This window comes from Protopterus annectens, chromosome 5.part0 (genome assembly GCF_019279795.1).
Source record: "Protopterus annectens isolate FY-2018-M chromosome 5.part0, PAN1.0, whole genome shotgun sequence".
Taxonomy (NCBI): Eukaryota; Metazoa; Chordata; order Ceratodontiformes; family Protopteridae; genus Protopterus; species Protopterus annectens.
Genome location: NC_056735.1, coordinates 1,062,982,656 through 1,062,998,284, shown reverse-complemented (window position 1 = coordinate 1,062,998,284; position 15,629 = coordinate 1,062,982,656).

Here is a 15,629-nt window from a genome sequence, read left to right as displayed (position 1 = left end):
TTGTAAATATTACTATGATTTGTAGGCTTGTTTTACAAATGTAAGAGAAGTATATGTTATGATTACACTATGTTCTGTACTGGGCTTCAAGATTGTAAACACTGTGCACCCTGCCTGGAAAAGAGCAGAAATGTATATAAACATTATGCCTATGTAAATGTATATTTCATAGTAGAAATTGGGATATACAGAGTTAACTTGCAAAACTCTAAGAAAATAAGTTGATAAGTAAAGTGTTTTATGATATGTTATAAAGTCAGTATATCTCAAGCTAAGAGACAGGATGTCTAGGCTAGGGGCTTCTTTCTATTGTCTGGAAACAGAGGTAATTACAGGTTTCCAGAGTAATTGTTTTACAACTTCCAGTTCCTGGCAAGCTTCTAAGAGAGAATTGTCAGCTTCTAAGAGATTAGTATTTTTCATAGAGACATGTTAAATTCTGTTGGTATCTGTTTAGCCTGGGAACTAGATGCAAGTGTCAAATAGTGATGTCATCTAGCTAACCCAGCAGTAATGTGTATTATTAACTTAAGAACTATCTCAGACAGAAAAAGTGCATTTTGTATTTGTCTCTAGATCTTAAAACATCCATTCGGCACGTCTTATCTGTATTTGCCTGGCTCTGTAAGTAAGTTATTTAGAACTTAGTTTCTCTTAGAGATGTATAGGAATATAGCAAAATTAGTGTAGATGTTTTCTATATTTATGTGGGACTGTCCTACTATGTTATTTTAAAGTATTCCCTGTGACTGTGAACTCTATTGTCACTGTGTTGAGTTAATAAGCATTGTCTTGTGTTTTTATTATTTCTTTTAAATATACTTAAGCCTTTTAACTGTGGCTGGTTTTATGTAGAGATATATAAGCTCTTAGAGTGCTTGCATGTATTTGGTGATACTGTACAAGCCACACCTAAATAGCCTTCAAGCCTTGGTCACACTTACTATTTGGATAACAGTAACATTACACAGTAGAACTGGACACCCTTTGGTAAGGGCCTTTATAGTAGCTGATAAGGGTGGTTGGTGGCAAGTGGTACTACTGTATAGTCTGGGCAGAAGGGGGCATAGTTGAAGAACCTGTGCCAGCCTTACCCAGGAGTATCTGTGTGTTTGTATATAAATCAAATCTCCAAGTGTGTGTGTGTGTGTGTGTGTGTGTGTGTGTGTGTGTGTGTGTGTGTGTGTGTGTCAGCTACTTAGGCAGGGACACGAAGCACTGGTTGGACAGAGAGGGTGCTGGAGGTTTTGGCTTGACCACTCGTCTGAGATCTCAATATCTGATAGCTGAATCTGAATGATCTGATAGCTGTGCCAGTGGACAGTCTTACTGGGGATCTGGAGAGAGAGAGAGAGAGAGAGGAAGAAACCAGCCCCAGACTGACTGTGATCTCTGTGTGCTCTTAAAGAAAATTGTACTTTACTGTGTGTATACTTGTTATCCTCCCAATGTGCCGTGTTAGTGGTGAGGATTGAGGCTCCTTGATTACTGGGCCAGTGCATGGGCATCACATCTTTATTTTAACACCTTTTTATAATTGAATGTTGAATAAATAAGACATAGATACTGCAAATATGGTCCAGTTTCCATGATATCTTCACATGAGTATATGGCATTTGGTCCTGCACTCATATTTATGAAATTCAAATGATAGTTGAAAACTCCTCAATCTGCAGTTTATTGAATAATCCACAAAAAAAAAAAAAAAAAAAAAAAAACATTGTTTTTTGAAGGGGAACAAGCATCCCTACATCCTCAACACCTCCTGCTAATTAAATATACCAAATCTGAGATCACAAAAGATCCAAAAGAGTGCAATGGGCTAATAGAGAGCCACTCCAACCAACTTATTAGAACTGCACGATTTATTAAATCGTGCAGTTCTAATAAGTTCTAATAAGGTCTAATAAGTTGGTTGGAGTGCCTCTCTATTAGCCCATTGCGCTCTTTTGGATCTTTTGTAGTGTTTTTGTGAGTGCACTTTTTGCGGTTTTCTAAATCTGAGATCACACTACAGTGGTGAAAGGGCAAATTCACTGATCCCCACTATTTGTGAGCTTGGACAGAAACAAAGGTGCCAATGCTTGATCAGCTGATTTCCAATCAGCTGTGACATTTTTTCCATGCAATGATCGCACGCTTAATCTATCTGAATGGAACTCCTTAACTTCTACAGGACTGTTATGAAGAAATGTGTATCATGTGACCTGTAGTTTCTTCTTACTATCCTGTTAATAATTAATTCTATAACCTACACATTGCACAGCAGAATGCCATGCATGGTATACCAGTCTCACTTCCATTGAATGTTTCTGAAGTATATTATTTTAGAATGGTGCTAAGTGTAGCCATGGATAGCAATGAACTAGAATATTCTGTAGGTCACAAAGCATATGATTCACTTCCTGGGATGGTCTTAATGCTAGCCACCATGATGTATTAATAGTCGGCAGTTCACAAAATACAATATTTGCATTTTCACACATTGCACATCTTTGATTTCCTTTTCTGACATGGCTTCAAATGGTGTTGCAGTCATGCCAAGCTGGCTATAGACTTGCATCCATTTGGAGGTGGTAGTTGATACTTGTGGTGTTGATTATCATCTATTACAGTATGACAACCAACATTTCTGCAAGTGGTAGGGTGCCTTCTATTCAGAGATGCCTGGAAGGACTTGACTATCAACTCTGAGTACTGGAACATTATTCTGAGCCCTGGGGAGTTGTGGATTGACCTACTACAGGAGGAGACAAGCATAGATGTCTGTTGTTTGAAGAGGAAAACTCAATTATAAAGCATATTGTTTAGCATATCTATAATATCTGTTTTTTAGTATTATGTCATTGTTTCTGCTTAACCGGTCTGCAAATCAAATCACAAGTGCAGTTTTACAGTATTGGTGGATATGCTTCTTCTCTGTTTGAGTTGCGTGACTCTAGATTTTTTTTTTGCTTTTTTTTTTTGCTTATTATTTATTATTAGAACTGACATGACTCTAACATGACACCAGTAATTATGCTCTGCATTGTTTCTGCATGGCATATGCTGTGGTTTAATGTTGCATTCTAGTATGTGCATATTTTCAGCCAACATTCTCCTACCTACTAGTAATAATACATTGGCAAAGTTAATCCAAGTCAGTAAATATGTGAATGTAAACCTGTTTTTATTAAAACTAGTAACATAGACAGCAGAGACTAAAACCTAGTCATTTTTCATGCATTATGTCAAGATTACTTGTCTATTCTCAGCTGGGGTTGCCAATGGTGGCCGTCAGGGATCTATACAAGAGATATTTTCTGTTGACCTGTTATTTTCAGATATAAAACATGGAAATGGGGGGGTATGGACAGAGACATGTACTGATATCTGTAAAAATGTGTAGCACAGCCACTGCAATAAAAGATGCCTATATTTTACAAAATGGTCTACAAAAATAAAAACGCACTGCAATAATAATGAAATTCCTCTTAATATCAGTCAGTATAGCATCAAGAGACAGCGATACAAAGCAGAAAGTATGATAAATTCAGTAGCCAACTCTTACAAACAAACAAAATAAATAAATAAATAATGGAAAGATCATCATTAAATATCTAGTGATAAAAGAGGACAACAATTTAAACTTTTATCAGTGTTACTCTACAAAAGTCAGAAAGCCATGTTCTGCAGCAATGATTCAGATTATGTAAGAAATCACACTGATATCAAAAACACACAAGAAAGTATATATATATATATATATATATATATATATATATATATATATATATATATATGTATATCTATATATATATATATATATATATATACACACACTATTTCTCTCTCTCTCTCTCTATATATATATATATATATATATATATATATTCTCACTCTGTGTATTTATATATATGTGTGTGTATATGTGCTCAATCTTTTTGAAAGCAATTGTAGCATCACAATAACTACCTTAAAAATGATGCATTACACAATCATTTTTAAAAGTGAGTGTAGCAGTGCTATAATGAGTCAGTATAAAAACAGAGTTGTAATGAAATGCTGTTTGTGTGTACACCTTAATACAAAGCCAAAGAAAAGTAGAGTAAAATTTTTGTTCAGCAGTATGAACATGTTATAAATAGCTGAAAAGCAGCACATTTCACATTTTAGAATGTATTTATTTTGTGCATATATAATTGTATCCCCTCATTCAAATGATAAGGTAAAGTCTGATGAATAGATAAGTCCCAACCATTCTGTATACTGCCTTATTCTTGTCTGATTTTTAAACTGTTTCTATGTCCATGGATTTTACATACATTGCATATCTGATTTATTGATCTTTATATTTGAACTTGGTAGATACACAGCATGCTGATCTCTCTTAATTATATATTTTTGGGCAAGTAAAGCGGAAACAGCCTGAAGTTAGATAAATTCTGTTCTATAAGTTTTGAGACACCAGAGGCAAGTTTTGGGCAGACAATTAAACATTTACAATCCCCTACATTTAATAAAATCCATGTGGGCATAGTGTAGAGCCTACACAGAATGTTACCATGTCTGTGTACATGGTTCCCCCTCGGCAGCACTCCATGCGTATTAATCATGACACTTTGCCTAGGGAGAGCCATGGAATATGGTTATTGAATCAGTGTAGAGAGTGTGATGGTACCAGTGTCTGCAGATGAGTAAAAAACTCTCTGTACTGTCCAATTGTATTATAGCAATGTAAATTAATGTTTTTTTTTTTTAAATGCATGTTTGCACAGCATGGAGCACTGCAATGCTAAGTGGTGCCAAGACGCTTGCCAGACATCTAAAAATACATACCAGATGTATTTAATTAGTTATTTATAGGTCATATTTAAGCATAGCTGAACAGGTTTGCATGGCACAGCATGGTGCTCAGCACTGTTTAAAGCTCAGAGATATATGCAAAGGTATAGCAAAATTCCACATATCCATGTAGCTAAATGGTAGAATCATAGTTTTGTGTGCAGTAGGGTCATGATTTGAATACATGGAAGGGCAAGTATGCATTTATTTTCAAAATACAAATTATGCTGATTATTTTTAAATCCTGTCCTGCAGCGCTCAGCTTAGCTAAGCTTAGCTGTGCTAAGACCTGCTAAGCACTGCATAAACAAAATAACGGCTGATAATGTTTATGCACGGCTTGGCTGGTTTGCATACAAAAAAGCACTGCTAAGCACTGCTTAGCTTGGTTGAGTTGGTTTGGGCAGTGCTAAGTGAAGCACCACATTTTTACTTGTCTTCCAATAGTGTGTAAGGATTGGAAAACAGGCTATATAAAGCTCAATAGGCAAGAATACAGCATAATCCATTGAAGTGCTTTCTCTGAGGGATACACTATGGCAGGCATTGGAGATGGTTTGCACTTTCAGGTACAGCATTGGAGCATCCTGGCATGCAGTGTCATGGCTGGACTCCTTATTAAAAACCATGAAGGCTGGCTACTGCAGGAAGGTTACCAAGACTCAGAGTGCAAGGTGGAGGCCTGGGACTGACTGGCAAGCAGTATCATCACCACTACAACAACCTGAGACAACATAAGGGGGATGTCTTGGACACCTGGGTCCAAGGGTTTTGGGCAGGGGATGAACCACATGTATTTAAGTACATTAAACAGTGTACCACTAATATCTAATCTGAATGTCTGCTAAATTGGTATGCATAATGCTGATCTTCTCTCCCAACAGCTACAGATGAGAGGGCTCGCAACACTGAGGCGCATGCCAGGCGCTTGACCAGGTTGCATCATGAGTGTGGTGAGTACAGATGTAGTTTGCTATCTATAGTGAAATAAGCAACTAAGAGTAAAGCATTAACTGCGAGTAGGAATATACAGTAAATAGTGTATTGCAATGAGTGTGGACTTACAGCTGTACTGCAATAAGTGCATACTGCCAACTGTAGTGCCGTAAGCAGGAAAGAGTAAAGCATTAACCATAATAAAGTATATGCAATAAAGTGCTTGTAGTGCAATTACTGTGGACATAGAGCTGTAGTGCAACATCTGCATAATGACAATTGTACAATAAAATACTCAAAACTCTAACAGTACCTGCATGTAGATATCTCTAATAAAGTCTGTTGTGCAATAAGTATGGAAATAGGGCGGTGTTGCAAGAAATCAATTATGACAACTGTTTTGCAATAAAATCATGATATACTATCAGTATCTGCATGAAGGTATATCTAATAAAGTCTGTTCTGCAGTAAGTGTAGATTCATAGTTGTTTTGTAAGAAATGAATAATGACAGCTGTTCTGCAACTACACATGAACCAAGAGCAATGACACCAAGGTAAATGATGTACATCAGGAATTTCTAGTTTTCACCATTGCATGTCAGCTATATGCATTCAGGCTGTGAGGTACAGTGCTGCAGTCAGGTATGACAGTGTAATAACTGTTAGCTGTAGACAGCAAATAATAATCCATAATCAGATAGAGTTTGTTGACTTCACAGACATTTCAACACACTGACAATATATTTTGTACACTTGCAGTCTGTGTAGTAATGTATAGGTTACCTAGTATCTCTGTCATACTTGAATTTCATGCATGTGTGTTCACCTGTCACTGCAGTCTAGTATAAAACTGTACTACTATCACCAGGTCATATTTTGGTTCCAAGTGAGCTCTATGCATATATCAGTCAGTCAGCAATCAGCAGTGACTCAGTAGTTCAGTTTGTTAAATGCTCTGTATGATATACAGTTTGCCACACACAGACCAGGGTTCGAATCCAGTGCTATGTAGCAATAAAACTTAGAGTATCAGTTACGTAATGATTATAGATTTTCTCTCCACAGGAACTACAGCTAAATGGGAGATGTAGCCCATATTATGAGTAAATAATTGTATGTTTAGGTGTCACAGACTGTTGCAATCATTACCAGTAATGTGAACATACAGCATAACATAAAGGAAATAAGTATAATAATAATAAAATACAATGAAAGAAATAAAATATGTAATGTTTGATATGGCTGTATATCTGGAGTGTCTGTTAAAGGTTGCTACAGTCAATTAATACGGTCAATGCAGATGTCCTCTGCAGTCACTGATGTTCGGTTCTAACCCCAGGCCTGCCAAGCAAGGCTTGATAGTTGTTTACTCTCTGTGCTGTACACATACATGTCTCTCAAGTATCATGCTGTCATGTAATGTCATTACTACTGCTTAATCCCTCTGTCACAGATTTATCATTGGCATGACTATGTAACTAGCAAAGAAACACTACATCAGCCAACAGTACACCTCGGTAGTTATATTGGTCCACCTGTTGTGCAAGTGTTCTATGTAGTACTGTATCTGCAATTGTTACTGCTTTACCCATACTGTCCCATGCGAATAGTTTGATAGGTATGTATGTGCTACAGCAGTTATAGGGCACGTTTACATATAACGAAAGGACAGACCTGTAGAGTGGATAGCAGTACTATTGCCAAATATAAAGCCTATAATGGAATTACTAGACTGTATTTCTCTCTTTCCCCACCCCTTATCTTCATATATTTATTATTGTTAATTACTGGTTATGGTTTACTATTAACATGTATTGATACATTCAGCTGTATTTTGGGGCATGTTTTTTTATTATTGCATGTATTAAAATATCTTGTTGAACTATCTATTCATGTGGCCTTATGCTGGAACTGTTACTAGCATACTGTTAATATACTGCCTGTTCTGTTATTTATTGTTGTGTTTCACTTACTATGCATTAAAATGTAATGGGGTTATTTCCAATGTCCTGGGATGCTGTTATTTCTAACAATGGTTCTGTTCATAACTAACCTATACTTATTGCTGCACCTCCATCACCACAGCACATTAGGGTAGGCCAGTTCCCAGTGATCCGCCTACCCTACCTCAACTGGTCGTGACACTGCATCCTCGCACATCTGGGACGCAGGCCGATGGTGCCCCCACTGCTGGCCCTGCACCTTCTTCTGGTGGAACCATCTCAGGGGATGGGGCCTGTCCCCCCGGGAGTAGTGGCAGAGGGGAGGTAATTACTCAAGACCAGCTACCAGCTTTGGTGTACAGGATTGTTAATAGAAGCTATGAATGTCACCTGTGCCAGATTGAGGACAGACAGGGCAACTTAGTGAGGCCAGCTGGCCTTGACACCCAGCCTCCAGCACAGCCACCTTTGGGGCAGTGAAGGAACAGTGTCAACTGCCCATGGGTGGGGACCTCAGTCATGCTGCTGCCATATGGAGGCATATGGTTCTCAGATTCCACAACACACTCCCCATCCAAGGTGTTTACCCCATCATGTGTCACACACCACTGCTGTCTGCTGTCCTGTCTGTCTTGTCTGTCTGCAATTGCATCCTCTCCTACCCAACTTACCTCCTTATAAAATAAATAAATAAATAAATAAATGGGCATCTGTCCCACAAAAAATATTGTCCCATCCATAGCTCTCCATTTTGAACGTGTCCACTGGACACAACTAATTTAGTCCAAATGGCTTCACAACACATTTATGTTGTCCTCACCCCTCTCTCTGGGGTTAGAGGGTTCAAATTCATAGACAAAATCTGTCAACATGTACAGCTGTTACTGTACAAGAAATGAAAAGCTATGGGTCTTCCCTACACCGTTCCTGCATATCCCTACCGGCCTTTCATTATATTTTCCCCTTGTTGCCCCATTTCACCACTATCCTATCACCCCCTTTTTCTTTTTTGTGTGGGTTTGCACAGAGCATTACATCATGCCACACAAACCAGCTTTAAGGATCCTATGTGTTTCTCATAGCATTAGGCACATGTATGAAATAATCACCCCTGGCACATTTCAAACCCAGGCCCTTTTAACTATGGCTTACTGCACTAACCCAGTGGTCTACACAGATCTTAATTGTAGTAGTGTTTCCAGCAGTACATACTGATTGCCACTGACAGACTAAAATCAAACCTAGTGTGAAAAATGGGAGTGTACCTGGGACTCTGATGCAAAAATACACCAGTAGACAGCCAAATAAATAATATTGACAGTACATGAGGACTGGGATAGCAGGTACATGATCCCTTTTACCTGTAACATCTGTAAGCACACCTGCTAAGCCATGAACGTCACAGTACATATGTTCAAATGGGATCCTGCTGCAGAACAACTGCCTGTGAAAGCCATGCACATAGTGATGGATGTAGACATGTCACAGCCTGTATGTCAGCACATATGTCTGACAAATGCACCTGCTCAAGCACTGACTCAGTAGCTCAGTCTGTTAAATGTCTTGCTCACAGAACATTTTGCTACACACAGTCCTGGGTTTGAATCCAGTGTGCTGCACTTCAATTACATTGTTGTGAAGACAGCAATTAATGACTGACTCATGCAATTTTAATCCCCCATAGGTTACTGATGCTGAATTATCTGTTACCCAGTTTTGCAAGTCAAATGCCTGCAGGTAGGGAGACACTGCACATATTCATATAGCTTACTATATGTCGCCTACTACTCTGCTATTGGAACTGTTGCATAACAGATGTACCTTAAGCATATGCCTCGACTGGACTGTAATGGGTACCTTACCCTGGCTCTGTGGTAATGACAGAGCTGCCACAGTTACACATACAGCTTGCTGGCCTCCAAAGTGTTCATACCCTCTATGTGTCCTAGGCTGCAGCGGCAGCTGCAGCCTGGAGCATACACAGCTATATGATAGCTAATGTGATACTGGCTATATTGCTGACATTCTGAGTATATGTGCACAACCGTGGGTATGAAGTGTGGCACTCGCATGTCTTTCTCCCCTTTCTGACCTCAGCGAACAATGTTTGCCAGTGAACTGCCAAATGACAACACATGGGACACTGACCAAACATATGGGGTAAAACTGTGAACATACTTCATACATGTCTACACAGTGAATAGTATTTGTACTTACCCTTTACAATGTTGTAATTTCTACACCTCAGTAATTTCCATCTCAAAAATTGAGAAAGTTACCAAGGTCTACATGAAGACCTTATATATTGCACTGTGGTGCCATGTCATTGGCTAATGATGCTGCAATTTGCTGTTTTGGATGCAGTTAGCAATTAGCGCCAGTCTGGTGCAGAGGCAATTACCTGTCAATGAGCATTACCTACAAAAGGCAAGCAAACGCCTAGAGGAACAGGTCTGTATTTGGTTTCACTCACACAGACAGTGTATGTGCATAACATTTGCAGAGGAATGCTTCAAAATAACAAATGCATCACTCTACCAGGTATGTACTACCTTTCTTCATAAAACTGGATGCAGATGAGAGGTTGGAGGTATGGAGAATAAGGATAAAAACAGGAGGTTTGTCTTAGACCTATGATAATGACATGTCAGTGATACTCTGCTATCCAGTACCTACAGGCATGCCTGTCAACTGTCCCTCTTTTGAATCACATCTATGCCCTGTCCCTGTCCATCCCTCCTACAATGGTCGGCTGTTGTAGTAAGTGGATTACATGTAAGACATAGTGACACTAAGTAAGGGTGTACACTTCTGTAACATCAAGTGATATAATGTAATTCACCTCCTCTCAGTCTGTTAATGTCACACATAAATAGTGCTAACATTGTAAAAGTGTCCCTGAATGTCCCTAATGTACTCTGGCTAAGTCCTTGTTTTGGAGACACTCATCCCTGTCTGATTGTGAGCTATGTCTAATATACCTCTCAAACTCCTACAGTAAGAAAGCAGGACAAAGCCATATTTAATGTGGGGACAAAGTCCTGAATTCAGTAACAGAGTATACATGTTGGCCATACAAAGTGATAATGTGAATAGACTAATGGATATTACTGCATCATGTGTTTTCTGAGGGGTCTGATGTGTGACAGTTACATTCTGAGTCAATATTCTGACATCAACAATCAATCAGTGGACAACCTTTTGTCAGACATGCACAATTTTGTGCAAGAAGGACCACATCTATGAGGAAAACATGGTGACATTCTGCAAACATCTATATAATTGAGAGGTATGATGCCTACAGGAAATATATACTTCAGCAGGTTTGCATTGCTGTCTGTCATTGTGACACATTAGTGTTGCTAGACTGCCCCATATAGTTATTGGAATAGCACACTGCTTTTTGTCCGACAGTGGCCATATGAAATATTAGTGGGAATATGCCCATAGGGACACACCACAGTAGACTGCAGTGATGGGTGTAGAGACATATAGCAGAATCTGTCACAGCACACAGGGGCATTACCCAGTATTGCTACTATCTTGGTGATAGCCACACCTGTAGTGTGTTGCCAAACTGTGGGGTATGGCGTGTGAGGGTACAGTGAATAGCACAGCCCATTATGAGTGCATAGGGTGTGTACATAGTGGACATCCATGTATCTGGTCCTGTAATGTTTCCCCTTTGGTTGTCTTCCAGAAATGATGTACCAACGGAGATATCCTCCATTTTCATCTCAGAGAATGATGCTATACTGGATGCCCTCAGACTCAACCATCACTTCCTATTTCAAGGGGTCACCACAATCATGAACAGTAGGCAGCATTGTGGGCTGACCATGTGAGGGCTGTTAATCATATTGGCCAACAGGACAGGACTTATGAGCAGATCCAATACAGAGCCACAGATATGGTCACTGCTGCACGTCAAAAGCAACTGCTGTTGCTAAGTATCGTGCTGCAACTGTGGATGGCCTGCAACAGAACAACCACACTCAGCCACAGAGGAATTCCCGGCAAACCTAGGGTCAACCAATAGCTCCCAGACAACCATCATGCCATACTTTCTGGAGGTGGGTGCCACAGCATCCACATCAGAGGATCATCCAGGTAAGCTTACTGTGTTCACTAGAATAATATATTATCTGTCATTCTGGCAGGCTCTACTGACCAGTAAATGGGAGTCAGGTCTATCTGCATGGGGGGGGGGGTTTGGCTTTTATCCACGGTTGTGCACAAATACTCAGAATGTCAGCAATATAGCCAGTATCACATTAGCTACTGTACATGTGGATATACACAAAATATTACCTTGTAACACTGCAACATTTGGTGTTGCTGACAATGCCTCCCTTCATCTTTTCATAGGTCCATTAGGTGTGGCCAGAGTTTGAGATCATGTACTTGGTAAGTGTGATACTGTTGTTTTACAAATCTTATATACCCTATATATATTTCTGTCCTGTATATTTTCAGTATTTTGGGATTCAGGATTTTGAATTTTCAGGATTTTGGGCTTCTAGATTATGAAGTTCACGATTGTGATATTTCAGGATTCTGAAGTGAAACAATATATATATATATATATATATATATATATATATATATATATATATATATATATGATAACAGGTATATATAGCTATATGAAGTACAATGATGCATAGACTCCCCACATATATCGACATAACACATGTACATAATGTACACACACAACAACGTTTAAGGAGACATCTTTGTTATACATATTTATGTAAATATGGGTGGGGATGCACAAATGTTCCTACACACCCCGGAATGCTGGGGTTATCTGCACTTACACATCACAACAATTGTCTGATGGAACCAGACCAAGGCTGCAACAGTGCATAATCCACTCATCCACAGATCCCTGTGCCTGTGGACTGTAACCTTGTAGAAAGACACAGGTAGGCAGATAGTGTAATGTACAATGGGTACAATACATGCCTTGGTCAGGCCATATTGTCCCTGGCCACATGTCCACCTATAAAACTGCAAATAGCCACATATGGCCAAACTGCTAAGTTTACACACATAGCAGGGATATTACCAGGTATCTCATCCTTAGGGTACTAGATACCATAACAGTGCCAAGCAGTATCACTCTGCAGGCCACACATGCTAACAGAAGGCCACTTTGCATACTCCACAAGTACTGTGCCTGCATCAATATATACAACAGACATAACTTGTGGCATTTGTGATAACTACTGTGACCTGTAATGTGTAATACTAGATAGTAGGAATTCTAATCTCATATCATTCAACTCTGTGTGTGTATCAATATATCCCCTCAAACCAGTAAGGACATGTGGATATGGGTTATCTCCAGCCCTGTGATTGGCTGCTGGCCTCTAAATTCCCTCTTCTTCAAGGCCTGCTGATGTCATCCATCTTAAGACCACTGGCTGACAATCTAATGACAGATAACTTCTGTTGTGTATGTGATAAATACTGCAAGTTATAGTGTGTAGTACTAGATAGGTAAGGGCTCTAATATGACATCATCCAACTTGTGTGTGTAAATATGTCCCCATGCAGCATTTCAGACAACTCAGTATGGGCTATCTCTGTGCAATGATCATGCATTATATGTAAGATCACTAGTTGCTGACCTCAACATTGGCATCCTTTACAGCACCTGCTGATATCTTCCACTTTAAGAATGCCGGTTGACAGTGTAACAAACAGCATGGTGCATGTTGTAAGTTTTGCAAGCTGTAGTGTGTAACAGTGGATAGGCAGAGGTTCTAATCTCACATCATCTAACGTCTGTGTGTACGTACGTACATATATCCCCTTGTGGCACTACAGACATGCCCATCTGGCTTTCTGTGCAATGCATATGCATTTTAAGGCCCTGTGCCTAGTTGCTGGCCTCTAAATTCCCTCATCTACAAGGCCTGCTGTCATCCACTTTAAAAACACTGGCTGACAATCTAACAACAGATAAACTTTGTGTCACATGCAATTAGTACTGCAAGGTATACTGTGTAGTACTAGACAGGTAGGTGTTCTAATCTCACATCATTCAACTTGTGTGTGCACCTGTGTGTATAAATATATCCCCATGCAGCACTTCAGGCAAGCCTGTATGGGTTATCTCTGTGCAATAGTCATGCATTTTATGCCCTGTGACTAGCTGCTGGCAAACATTGGCATCATTTACAAGGCCTGTTAATGTCATCCACCTTAAGGTCACTGGCTGACACTCTGATATCAGATAAACTCCATGGCGCATGCTATAAATACTGCAAGCTAAAGTGTGCATTACTAGATAGATAGGGATTCTAATCTCACAACGTCCAACATGTGTGTGTGTGTGTGTGTGTGTGTGTGTGTGTGTGTGTGTGTGTGTGTGTGTGTCTGTGTGTGTGTGTAAATATATCCCTTTGCAGCACTATAGCCATGGCTATCCGGCCTATCTCTGTGCATTGGCTGTGCATTTTATGGCCCTGTGACTAACCGCTGTCCCTAAATTGCCCTCATCTACATAAGCATAATTGCTGTCTGCCACCATCTAGATTTGTACATGCAGAATACACAGGTGACATGTATCAAGGGTAGCAGACCTTGTCACAGGGTATGAAAGCATGATGACGCTGACTGTCCACATTGTCCCTGACACACTGTTCTACACATATGCATCTAGGGAACCATGAACGTATACTGGCATACCTTGCTGATGTCATATTTCTGCTGTGCTGCCTTGCCATCCTGTGCTGCTTTATTACTGCCATGTGCCCATAGTTGAACCGCTCAGACTCCTGGGACACATACATACACAGGTCTGTGACACAGCTGTAATTCTGTACCACTACTGCCAGTGAACCATCAGGCAACAAGGATACACAAACTTTGAAGTGTAGTCAAGACACATGCCAGCAAACAGTACCTGTCATGGCCCACAACAACTGCCATGGCATAACACTACTGTACTACACAAACACATGTAAAGTAATATAGTCACCCTGTACATCAGACACATTTGCAGGTCCCTGAATTGATGGCACAGATGGAGGGATGTGGCAGAGGTTTCATCAGTTGCACAGGGTGTGGAGTGGGGGTGCCCAGAGGCCTAGGCTGTGCCAAACATTTGACAGCATGTGTGTGAGTCAGGAAGGGGTGCTGGTTAGAAGGGCCATGGAGAGGTGCTGTGTATGTCTGTCGGTGACCTGCATGTGAAAATGGTGTTGTAGTGTGTGCATGTACACAGTCACGCAAAGTGGTAGCCCTACATGTGTGTATAGTGGACAGCTGTGGACAGTACATGGTAGAGTGGACACTTCACCGTCTCTGGCAATGAGCACAGGAACTGGTTTCAGGAGGAGTAGCATGGGCACCACCATGCCCAATTTCAGATGTGGTGCTAGTAGCTGATGGTGAGTGCTGTCTACTGGGCCTGTGTCCCCCACAGAACCACCCAGGACCATATGCCCATGCTCTGCCATGTCCTGGTGTGGACATCACACTTCCATCTGCAGTGCTGCAGGTACTGCCACTATTGGAGCATGAGTGTGCACAGCCACATGGACTTTCAGCAGATGGTGTTGCTGGCCTAGGTCCACAAGTCTGATGCCCAACTCCAACCAGATGTTCCAGCACAGACAATGTGCAGTCAAAGACAGACACTGTCTCAGTCCACAGTCTGTCCACTATATTAGTGAACATTTCAGGGCATCACCAATGTGGTGGAGGCAGTGACAGATGTCAGACTGCATCCATAACCCTAAGCATCCATTTGGTGTTACATTCAGAATGTGCCTGTGCCTCCATGACAGCCCAAAGCATTCAGTAGGTAACCTGTGATGTAACACCTGCAACAGGAGGTGGATGAGCAGCAGTCCTCCTTCGAGCACCCCTACCAATCTGCCTGTGTGGAACCTCAACAGCTGTCTGGCTAT